At 41.1% G+C, this 12,552-nt stretch overlaps 1 protein-coding gene across 3 annotated transcripts in view; it reads left to right on the forward strand.

The window, feature by feature from the left end:
• Positions 1 to 12,552, forward strand: part of Wdr33 (WD repeat domain 33) — a 100,014-nt gene that overhangs the window by 11,706 nt on the left and 75,756 nt on the right. For 2 of the 3 annotated variants that reach the window (XM_090343020.1, XM_090343019.1), the window contains one exon: positions 11,799 to 11,873. The exons of the other annotated variant lie outside the window; for it this stretch is intronic. The gene's annotated coding sequence lies outside the window, so the exon portion shown is untranslated. The remainder of the gene's footprint in view (positions 1 to 11,798; positions 11,874 to 12,552) is intronic. 3 annotated transcript variants of the gene reach the window in all.

The raw sequence follows: 12,552 nt of genomic DNA on the forward strand, positions 1-12,552 counted from the left end.
TAGAAGGGAGTTAGTTTCTTCAGCTCCTTGTATATTTTGGTTATTAGGCCCTTGTCTGATATACTGTTGGTAAAGATGTCCCAGGTTTTTTTTTTTTTTTTGCCTGTCCTGGGGCTTGAACTCAGTGTCTAAGCACTACCCTTGGGCTTTCTCAAGGTTAGAGTTCTACCACTTGAGCCTCAGCACCACTTCTGGCTTTTTCTCTGTGTGTGGTACTGAGGTATTGAACCCAGGTCTTTGTACCGCATTTCTTGCTTTTTGCTGATTAATTGGAGAAGAGATTGTCACAGATATTTCTGCCTGGGTTGGTTACAAAGCATGCCCATCAGATTTCAGCCTCCTTAATAGCAAGTACTATAGGCTCAAGCCACAGGTGGCCAGCTACTTTCTGAAACTTATATAAAGTTAATTTAGGAAATCATAGTAGATTATTTTTCCTAGTTGTTGTTGTTGGTCTTGGGACTTGAACTCTAGGCCTGGGCTCTTTTTGCTCAAGGCTAGTGCTCTACCAATTTGATCCATGGCACCACTTCTAGCTTTCTGGTTAATTAGATAAGAGTCTCCTGGACTTTCCTGCTCAAGCTGGCTTTGAATTTGTGAGCCACCAGTGTCCGGCATTATTTTATTTTTTTAATTTAATTTATTTTTTTGCCAGTCCTGGGCCATGAACTCAGGGCCTGAGCACGGTCCTTGGACTTTCTCAAGGCTACCACTTGAGCCACCACACCACTTCTGGCTTTTTTCTGGATATGTGGTACTAAGGAATTGAATCCAGGTCCTCATGCATGCTAGGCAAGCACTCTACCACTAGGCTAAACTCCAGGCCCGTATTTTATTTTATTTTTTGCACCTATCTTAGGTCTGAGCACTGTCCTTGGGCTTTCTCAAGGTTAGATTTCTACCACTTGAGCCACAACACCACTTTTGGCTTTTTCTATGTATATGGTACTAAGGAATCAAACCCATGTCTTCCTGCATGCTAGGCAAGCACTATACCACTAGGCCAAACTCCCGGCTCCGGCATTGTTTAACATGTTTATCATTACTTTTAAGAAGGTGTACTAAGGGACTATCATTCAACAAATCATTTTATAAGTTCAATGCATTTTGACTGGGTAGCACCTCTTTCATAGTCTCCCTTTTTCCTCCCACTTAACTCAACACTTCCTCTTCAAATACATTGTTATTGGTTAACACATGTAAAAGGACTGCTCAGGCCCTGAGTTCAACCCCAAGGCCTATCCAGAAAAAACCCCAGTAACTAGTATAGGAGATATAGTTTTCTTTCTTCCTCCTCCTCCTCCTCCTCCTCCTCTTCTTCTTCCTCCTCCTCCTCCTCTTCTTCTTTTTTTTATTATAATTAATAGAAGGGTTACATTATATTTGCCAGATAGAAGGTGCATTTCTTCACAAACACTGATACCCCTTCTCATGTTTTGGTCCCCATTTCCCTCCTCCCACCCCTCCCCTCATCTTGTTTTCCCTCCTTCCCAATCCTATTTCAAATAAACAAACAGATGTACAATGTACCAGATAACAGGGTATGATGCTGTAACAATATGAGATAACCATGGGACAATTAAAGAGGAGAAATAACAGTACATTAAGAATAAGAATCACACATTATATGGCTCTTGTTTCCATATCCTGGAGGTCCTTTCATTTAGCCTCATCCTATATGGCCTTATGTATCTAGGTTTTTTTTTTTTCTATTGTAAACCTCTGCTAGGAGAGTCCAAGGTTTATACTGATTATGACAAATGAGAGAAACCATTGAGCCTATGTTCCTTTGGGTCTGGCTCACTTCACTTAATATGATTTTTTTTCCAAATCTTTCCATTTCCGCTTTCAGTTTTTTGTTGTTGTTGTTGTTTTGTTTTAGAAAAAGTTAGTGAAAGACCGGGAGTTTGACCTAGTGATAGGTGATAGAGTGCTTGCCTAGCATGCACGAAGACCCGGGTTCAATTCCTTGGGTACCATATATATAGAAACAATGCCGTGGCTCAAGTGGTAGAGCTGTAGCCTTCAGAAAACCCAAGGACAGGGCTCAGGCCCTGAGCCAAGCCCAAGACTGGCAAAAAAAGGAAAGAAAAGAAAAAGTCGGAAGTGGTGCTACAGCTCAAGCAGCTCAAGCTCTAGCCTTGAGAAAACCCAAGGACAGTGTTCAGGCCCTGAGCTCAAGCACGAGGACTGGCCAAAAAAAAAAGTTAGTGAAAGACCCCCCCCCCCAAAAAAAGGTCCCTTTTTTTAGGAGGTGGGAGTTAGGGTACCAGGTCTAGGGCTTGAAATCAGGAACTGGGTGCTGTCCCTGAGCTCTTTTACTTAAATCTAGTGCTGAGCCTTGTTTCCCATTCAGGCTTTTTTGATAGTTAATTGGAGATAGGAGTTTCAACTATTTTTTTTTTTTTCCTGCCCAGTCTGGCTTTGAATCCCAAGCCTCAGATCCTTGTCCTCCAGATGAGCTAGCCCCTGGCACCTGGCTAAAAATGCACTTAGAGTAGGAAAGAAAAAATTGCTTCTATTTGTAGATGATATGATTTTTTGTTTGTTTATGCTGGTCCTGAGGCTTGACCTCAGAGTCTGGCTTTGTTACTGAGCTTTTCTGCTCAAGGCCAATGCTCTACCACTTGAACCACATATCTACTTCCTGCTTTTTTGGGGGGCACTTAGTTGGAAGTAAGTCTCATGGGCTTTCTTAGAACTGTAATTCTCAGCCACCTGAGTAAGTAGGATTACTGGCATGAGCTACTGGCACCCAGCAATAAATTACTTCTTCAAGTCCTGGGGCTTGAACTCAGGGCCTAGGCACTGTCCCTGAGCTTTGCTCAAGGCTAGCACTTTACCACTTGAGCCACAGTGCCACATCTACCTTTTTTTTTTGCCAGTCCTCATGCTTGAACTCACTGAGCACTGTCCTTAGGTTTTCTCAAGGCTAGAGCTCGTCGACTTGAGCTGCAGCACCACTTCTGACTTTTTCTTTTCTTTCCTTTTTTTTGCCAGTCTTGGGCTTGGCTCAGGGCCTGAGCCCTGTCCTTGGGTTTTCTGAAGGCTACAGCTCTACCACTTGAGCCATGGCATTTTTTCTATATATATATAGTACCAAGGAATTGAACCCGGGTCCTTGTGCATGCTAGGCAAGCACCCTACCACTAGGCCAAACTCCTGGCCCCCACTTTAGACTTTTTCTAAGTATGTGGTACTGAAGAATCATACCCAGGTCTTCATGCATGCTAGGCAAGCATTCTACCACTAAGCCACATTCTCAGCTCTCAACTGAAAGTGGGAGGTGAGGTTCATTCAGCTTCAAAGTGTAGAGCTCTTTTCTAGCCAGCCTGAAACACTTGAGTTCAAACCCCAGTAATGTGAAAAAGTGCTTGGGTACTGCTCTCCTCCTCCCCCTCCTTCCCCTCTCTTGTGCCCTCCCCCCTCCCATGTTAGTCATGGGTTTGAACTTGGCCTGGGCTTTCTTAAGGCTAGAGTGTAGAGCTCAAGTGGTAGACACTTGAGCCACAGAACCACTTCTGGCGTTTTTCTGTGTCTGTGGTACTGAGGAATCAAACCCAGGCCAAACTCCTATCCATTTTTTTTTTTTTTTTGGGCGAGCAGTCCTGGGACTTGAACTCAGGGCCTTGGCTTTATCCCTGAGCTTCTTTTGCCCAAGGCTAGTACTCTACCAGTTCAGCCACAGCACCACTTCTGGCTTTTTGTGTATGCAGCACTGAAGAATCAGACCTAGGGCTTCATGCATGATAAGCAAGCACTCCACCACTAGGGCACACTCCTGGCCTTCTGAGCTCCTTTTCACTCAAGGTATGTGTTCTACCACATTGAGCCACAGCACCACTTTGGGTTTGTGAGTGCTTAATTGGAGATAAGAGGGACTTTTTTTCCTGGCTTGGCATCGAGCCATGGTCCTCAGATTTCATCATCTTGAGTAGCTAGGATTACAAGTCTGAGCCACTGGCACCTGACTCAAGGCTTGTGTTCTACCACTTGAGCCACAGGTCTACTTCTGGCCTTTTGCTGGTTAATTTGAAGAGTATGGTGTTCTTTCTTGTTGTAGTTGGCTTTCAACTGCGATCATCAGCTCTCAGCCTCTTGAATCACTAGGTAACAAGAAGTGAACTGTAGGCATCTAGCATGTGTTTTTTATTTTTGTTTTTGGTAGGTCCCAGGACTTGAACTCTCAGCCTTGGCGTTGTCCTTGAGTTCTTCAGCTCAAGGCTACAACTCTACCCCTTTAGCCACAGTCCCACTTCCGGTTTTCTGCTGTTAATTGGAGATAAGAATCTCTACACTAGCTAGGATTACAGGTGTGAGCCACCACACTCCCTTGGCTTGGCTTTTTGCTGGCTAATTGGTATTGGAATCTCAAAGACTTTTCTCCCAGAATGACTTTGAACCTTAATCTTCTAGGTCTCAGTCCTGAGTAGCGGAGATTATAGATATGAGTCACTGGCTCCCTAAATATCTGGATTCCTTCGAGAGGACATGTAGAGAGAGTCATATGGTATACCCTAATGTATAAATTCGCTTATGTATACTGTAGTATGTAAAAACACTCCAATAATCACACAAAACATGAAGTTACCTCAGTACATTCTTACAGCTTATACCCTCTTGTTAAGTAGAGCATGACTATAATAGGAATTCACCTCTCACAGTCTTAGGAAATACTGGAAGATCAGTAGAATACCTGTAGTATCTCATGAAGACTAGTCTCTGCTTCTAAGGTAATGGCTAGTGCTGCATCCTCTGGAGGAGATAAATTCTGTGTTTTCATTTGGGCAATTAGACTTGGGCAAATCTATTCTGAAAGCCCTTTTATTTATGTATTTTTTATTTAAAATTTGTTTTTAACCTTTTTGTTGGCACTGGGTTTGAAGTAAAAGGCCTTGATCCTTGTTAGGCAGACACTTGACTATTTAAGCCATAATCCCAGCCCTTAATTTAATTTAATTATTATTATTATTTTTTTGCTAGTCCTGGGGACTGAACTCAGGGCCCTGAGCACTGTCCTTGAGCTTTTTCAAGGCTAAAAGCCCTACCACTTAAGCCATCTCACCCCTTCCAACCTTTTCTATATATGTGATGCCTAGGAATCAAACCCAGATCTTCCTGCATGCTAGGCAAGCATTCCACCACTAGGCCAAACTCCCAGCCCTTAATTTAATGTTTTTGGGGGATGGGGGGAATTTGTCCTGGGTCTTGAACTTGCATTTAGCCCGGAAGCTTCTTTTGCTCAAGACTAGTCCTCTACAACTTAAAACACAGCTCTATTTCTGGCTTTTTTAATTTAAAGATTTTATTAACACTGATTTTTACATCATATTTCAAATGTCATGTTTAACAAACAAGTATTCAAGAAGGGAATCTATATGCAATCCCTGGCACATAGATTTTAGAACATAATTAAAATTAAGCTGTGGGTTTATATGTCATAGATTCATATTAATCTATATAATAAAACATTATGTGTATAGAGTATATATCCCATCATAGATTTGTATGTCTATGTAGTTAGGTTTATATCTCCAAAGCCATGTCCATAACCATGGGTACCCAAGTATTGAGTCATTGCTCTTGTACTGTTTGGATCTAATACCACATATCAAGGAGACCATGCACCTTTGGTCTTGACTTAATCTCAACATGATTTGCTCTGGTTTCATCCACTTCCCAGGGAAGTGGATATCTGGTGGCTATGTAGAGTTCCATTGCGTGTGTGTGTGTGTGTGTGTGTGTGTGTGTGTGTGTGTGTGTATCACATTTTTCATACCTATTCATCTATAATGGGGCATCTGGGTTGTTTCCATCTCTTGGCTATTGTGAATAGTGCAGCGATGAACATGGCTGACCAGATGCCCTTACCATATCCTGGGTTATGATGCTCTGGGTAGATGCCCAGGAGTGGTATGACAGGATGGTAGGGAAGGTCTTTTTTCAGTTCTTTAAGAAACCTCCAAAGTGCCTTCCAGAGCAGCTGTACTAGTTTACATTCTCACCAACAGTGCAGTAGGGTTCCTCTCTGTCCACAGCCCCTTCATCATTTCTCATTGTCTGAGTTCAGAATATTGGGCATTCTAATTGATGTAAGGTGGTATCTTAGGGTTGTTTATTTGCATTTCCTTTATGACCATGGATGATGTGCATTTTCTCATGTTTTTTGTTTTTGGTTTTTTTTTCCTTTCCCATTTTAACCTCTTCTTTTGACAAGTCTCTCTTTAGTTCCCCGGATTTGAGTTCCCTGTAGATATTGTGGCTAGTCTTAAGCAAAATGTGTCCAAGGACAGTGCCCAGGCCCTGAGTTCAAGCCACAGGACTGGCCCCCTGCCACTTGAGCCACAGCACCACTTCCAGCATTTTCTAAATATGTGGTGCCATGGAATCGAACCTGGGGCTAGGCAAGCACTCTACCACTAGACTATGCTCCTGGCCACAACTTAATATTTTTTTTCCCACAACTTAATGTTTTAAGTGAAATTTTATTTTTTGTTGGATATGAGGGATTAAATTTAGGGCAGGCTTTGAATGGTGACTCTCAAATTTCAGCCTGCTGAGTAGGTAGCATTATAGCCACGAGCCACCAGTGCCTGGCTTGTGAAAATATATTGAAAACGAGATTCAGATGCATTTTTTTAGAAAAAAAAAAAGAAATCCATTTTTATTAAATAATTTAATAACATTGATTTTTACATGATATACAAATCCATTAAAATTTTTTTTTTGCCAGTCCTGTGGCTTGAACTCAGGGCAGGAGCAATGTCCTTGGACTTTCTCAAGGCTGGAACTCTCTTTACCACTTGAACCATAGCACCACTTCCAGCTTTTTGTATGTATGAGATGAGGGATTGAAGCCTGGTCTTCGTCTATGCTAGGCAAACACTGTACCACTAGGCCAAACTCTTGGCTTCTATCTATCCAGTTTCTCCCAGTGGTAATATCCTTGAAAGATTGTTAAAACTTAGTGATAGGTCAGTGGTTGGGGGCTGGCTGTATGAGTTCCTGGATTTTTAACTCTGAATAAAAGGAAACAAAATTACAAGAAGGGTATAATGAACATAGACAGTAGAAGGAACAAAATATCAGATTTTCTTTCATTTTACTTGTATTAATTTGTGTATATATATGCATAGTGTGCTACAGTTATGTGTATTATGCATTATTATATTATATATTTGTATAGTCAAGCAACAGTACATTTCTACAAGGGAACCCCGTTTTGTAACCACATACAACCCCCTGTCTCACCACAAGTCTTTTCCATGCCTATCATTTTGTTATGTCAAAAGCTTAGATATCTACTACTCCAGTCAAGATACAGAGTCATGGGCTGGGAGTTTGGCCTAGTGGTTAAAGTGCTTGCCTAGCATGCATGAAGACCCGGGTTCTATTCCTTGGTACCACATACATAGAAAAAAGCCGGAAGTGGCGCAGAGGCTCAAGTGGTAGAGCTCTAGCCTTGGGAAAGTCCAAGGACATTGCTCAGGCCCTGAGCTCAAGCCCAGGACTGGCAAAAAAAAAAAAAAAAAAAAAAAAAAAGAAAAGATACAGAGTCATGAGAACATGAAAAAATGGCTTAATGCAGGCCTTGTTTATCCTTTTAGTTTCTAGAAATTCTGATGATTTGTCCAGCAGTACTTTTTATTAAGGTTAGGACAATAAAGAGAAAGACTTACTGATCCAGTCTTCTAGGCATGTAGATCTTTTCAAAGTTTAGGTGTAGATTTTATATCAGATCTTTGTGGGAAAATTCTTTAAAAAATACATTTTTTTTCAGCTTAAGCTCAGGATTGGTATGTGATGCTATTAACATTCTACCAACTGAGTCATGCCTAAGTGTTCCCCCAATTTTTTTTAGGGGGGGGTCATGGGGCTTGAACTGGGCCTGGGTGCTGTCCCTGAGCTCTTTAGCTTAAGGCTATCACCCTACTCTTGGGCCTAGGCTTGTCCCTGAGCTCTTCAGCTCATGGCTTATCGCTCTACCCTTGAGCCAAGTCTCACTTCCTGTTTTCTAGGTATTAATTGGAGATGAGAGTCTCAGGTTCTTTTGTGCTGGCTTTGAACCTTGATCCTCAGGTCTCAGTCTCCTGAGTAGCTAGGATTATGGGTGTGGTGGCTCACACCCAGCTTTTTGGGGGGGGGGCGGGGAGGTGTAAAAACTTTTAGGTTTAATCCTTTAGCCTAGAGCCTAGTGTTCTGAAGATAATTTAGAGATGTGAGCCGCTGTGCCTGGCTACATTCTGGTTTTTATAGTCTTTAAAATTTATATTGTTTGTTAGTCCTATTGATTGCAGTGACAACCAATAAGATGTGATATATATAGTGTTAGGACAAAAAAACCCACTATAGGCCTGTTGGTGTTCCTTCAGGGCATGGTTTGGTTTTTAGTGGATTTTTTTTCGTATTTCCAGTTATTGCTCTGTTACTTGAGCCAAGCCTTCAGCCCTTTGTTGTTCAGGTTTAGTTTTGGGTAGGATCTTAACATTTTTGACCTAGACAGACCTTATACCATGATCTTTCGTGGCCTTTCATACAGCTAGGATTGCAGGTACCTGTCAGTTCTGCCTGATTGGCTTATTCAGATGGAGTCTTGCTATTTTTGTTCCATCTGGCCTCAAACTAAGATTCTCCTGGTCTCTGCTTCCTGAGTTGTTGGGATTACCAGAGTGAACTACTTTACCTGGCCTGGGTTTTAATGCCAGAGCCTCACCTCTATAAACTTCTGAATCTTAGTTTGAAGCTCATTTTACTTAGTTGTATGAATAGTTTAGTGAATTGTCTTTGGATTTAATTTGTGAAATTTGTTGAGCTTTAGATCGGCCATTTTCCTATAAGAAAGATACCCTTTTCTTGAGTTCTAGTTGGAGATACAGTATGGTAAAATATTTGTTTTATTATGTGAGATATTTTGTTAAAGAATAGATAATATTTTGGATTATTATTATTTGTGTCCTGGTACAGAGACTTGAACCTCAGGGTCTCTCACCCTTGCTTAGCTTTTTGGCTTAAGACTCATGCTCTCCAATTGAGTCACAACTTCACTTCAGGTTTTTGATGGTACACTAGAGATAAGAGTCTCTTACTTTTGTCTATGCTGGCTTTGAATGGAATTTTTGAGACTTTATCAGTAGTTAAATTACAGACCCAGCTTTTGATTGTGTTGGTTAGTGGAAAGATGAATGAGAAAGAACTGTTCTTTGTTTCCTTCAAATGTCTTTTTCCTATCACTTTAAACTCCCCTCTTCAGAGGTTTTGTGTGTGTGTGTGTGTGTGTGTGTGTGTGTGTGTGTGTGTGTGTGTGTGTGGTATCCTGGTCTTAGGGCTTGGATGCAGGAGTTGTGCATTAGATTTGTCAAGGCTAATGCTCTACTACTTGAGTCACAGCTTTATTTCTGGCTTTTTGGATATTAGTCTCATGGGCTTTCCTGCCTAGACTGGCTTTGAACCATTTCTCAGATCTTCCCTTCCTAAGTAGCTAGGATTACAGGCATGAATGAATCACTGCTCATCGTGCCTTTTTTTTGGGAGGTGAGGTGTGGGTCATGGGGCTTGTACTCAGGGCCTGACACTGTCCTTGGCCTTTCTCAGGGCTAGAGCTCTACCATTTGAGCCCCAGCACCACTTCTGGCTTTTTCTATGTATGTAGTACCAAGGAATCAAACCCAGGTTTTCCTGCATGCCAGGCAAGCACTCTACCACTTAGGACAAGCTCCCCACCGTGATCTTTCCATTTTTTAGAACAGTTTTCATTTTCATTAACTTTCCCTTTTTTTTTTTTTTTTGGTCAGTTGTGGGACTTGAACCCTGGGCCTACCTTCTTCTCTTGATGCCCTTTGACTAATGTGGGTTTGTTTTCTTTTTTTTTTTTTTTGCCATTCCTGGGCTTGGGCTGAGGGACTGAGCACTGTCCTTGGGTTTTCTCAAGGTTAAGACTCTATCATTTGAGCCATAGCACCCCTTCTGTCTTTTTTCTATGTATGTGGTTCCGAAGAATTGAATCTGGGTCTTTGTGCATGCTAGGCAAGCACTTTAGCACTAAGCCAAACTCCCGGCCCCTGACTAATTTTTTTTGTGTGTGTGTGTGTGGGGGGGTGCGGTTTATAGGGCTTGAACTGGGCCTGGGTGCTGTCCCTGAGATCTTCAGCTCAAGGCTACAGCCCTAACATTGAGCCAAGCCCCACTTCTGTTTTCTAGGGGTTAACTGGAGATACAAGTCTCAGGTCCTTTTGTGCCCTGGCTGGCTTTGAGTCTTGATCCTTAGATCTCTGCTTCCTGGGTAGGTAGGATTACAGGCCACCAAACCCAGCTTCCAATTTATTGACTGATTGATTGATTGATTGATTGGTCATGAGTCTTGGAATTCTGACCTGGGTGCTGTTCTTGAGCTCTTCAGCTCAAGGCTACTGCCCTACCCTTGAGTCACAGCCCCCACTTATCATTTTCTAGTGTTTAATTGCAGATAAGAGTCTCATGGACTTTCTTGCCTAGGCTGGCTTTGAACCTTGATCGTCAGATTTCTGCCTCCTGAGTAACTAGAATTATAGGCATGAACCATTGTGCCTGGCTTTTAAAAAGCTTTAATTTTTTAATTTTTTATTGTAATGTATAGAGGGATTACAGTTATATTCAGATAGTAGGTATATTACTTCTCACACATTGATACCCCTTTTCATATTTTTGTTCCCATTTCCCTAACCTTACCCCTCCCAGTCATCTTATTTTCCCTCCTTTCCTTTTCTATTTCAAATAAACTTATATATATATATATATATATATATATATATATATATATATAAACACAATATGCCTTGTAACAAAGTCAGAAACTGTAACAAAAGGAGATTAGCCAAAGGGCAACAAAAGAGAAGAGAAATACCATAGTATATTAAGAACAACAATCACACAAAATAAAGCTCTTGTTTTCATAGCCTGGAGTTCCTTTGATTTATCCTCATCCTATATGGCCTAGGTTTTCCTCTACTAGGAGAGTCCTAAGTGTGTACTAATTATTACAAATGAGAGAAACCATTGAGGCTATGTTCCTTTGGGTCTGGCTTACTTCACTTAATATGATTTTTTCCAAGTCTTTACATTTCTTTACAAATGTGTGTGGTTTCTTTTTTAGAGAGTATCTTGCTGTGTAACCTGTTCTAGTCTGGAATTCTTCATTCCTGTGACTCAACCTCCCAAATTACAGATCTGGAATTACAGATCTGAGGATTTTTTACCTTAGCTTTGTGTATGTGGACACACACACACACACACACACACACACTCACTCACACACACTCAAGGGTAGAGGGTGTTGTATATGTCTTTGTGCTCTCAATGTACTTACCACTGGGTTCACACCTCCCCTCTAGCATTTCTGCCCATGCTGGCTTTGAACCGTGACCTTTAATTCTCACCTTCTCAGGTAGCTAGGGTTACATGTTTCAACTCCTAAGTGATTAGTTCTGGACATAAATGCATTTCTTATTCTATATCTCTTTGTCACAGGAGGTTTTCAACTATTTGGTAAGACTTAAGTATGTGGCTACTAATATCTGCTTATTTTATTGGTTGCTGTTCATAATACCATCAATTGGTAAATCTGTGTAAAATTCAATTCTGCTATTTATTGTTGCTCTAATTTTAAAAGTTTTGCTAACCCTTATATATCCTCTTTCTTACTATATTTGTAGTTCCTGTAAATAAGTTACTGTGTAGCACTGTTCTAAAATGTGAAATTTGTCATAACTTTTTTAAGATAAACTTTTATATTTTTCCCTATCTGCTTTTGTCTTCAACTATAGTTTTGGTTGCATCACGTGACTAAGATTATAAATGAAGATACTATGTGAGCAGTTGGGACAAGAAACAGAATTACAGTAAGCTCATCTTGATTGTAGATTTTCAACTTGCTTTTTCTTTGGGGTATATGTGCATATGTGTGTGTACTTATGCATGCATGCATGTGTGCATGCGTTGGGACTTGTTCTTGGCTTGAGGTCTGTCTTTTAATTTTTGCACTCAAGGCTAGTGCTTTGCCATTTGAACCACTGTTCCCCTTCCAGAGTTTTGGTGGTTATAGATAAGAGACTCATGGACTTCCCTGTTTGGGCTGGCTTTGAACCATGATCTTAAAATTTTAGCCTTCACAGTATCTAGTAGTATAGTTGTGAGCCATTGATGCCTGGCCACATGCAGTTTTGACCAAGGTCAGCGAAAAACAATTTAAAAAATCAAAAACTTGGGGACCAGGAATGTGGCCCAGTGGTAGAGTACTGGTCTAGCATGCATGAAGCCCTGTGGTAGATTCTTTGGTTATCACATACATGGAAAAGCTGGAAGTGGCACTGTGGCTCAAGTGGCAGACAGAGCACTATACTTGAGCAGAAAGTGTTCAAGGAAAGTGCCAGGCCCTGAGTTCAAACCCCAGGACTGCCCAACCACCAAAACAAACAAAAAAAAAACCCCAACAACTTTAAAACAAAAAAAATTGCACTTGCATTATGCAGTTCTGTTAATGTGGAGAAACTCTTAATTCTATTATTTTTAGGTGTGTTT

Source organism: Megascapheus bottae, chromosome 12 (assembly GCF_031878675.1).
Source record: "Megascapheus bottae isolate mThoBot1 chromosome 12, mThoBot2.hap1, whole genome shotgun sequence".
NCBI lineage: Eukaryota > Metazoa > Chordata > Mammalia > Rodentia > Geomyidae > Megascapheus > Megascapheus bottae.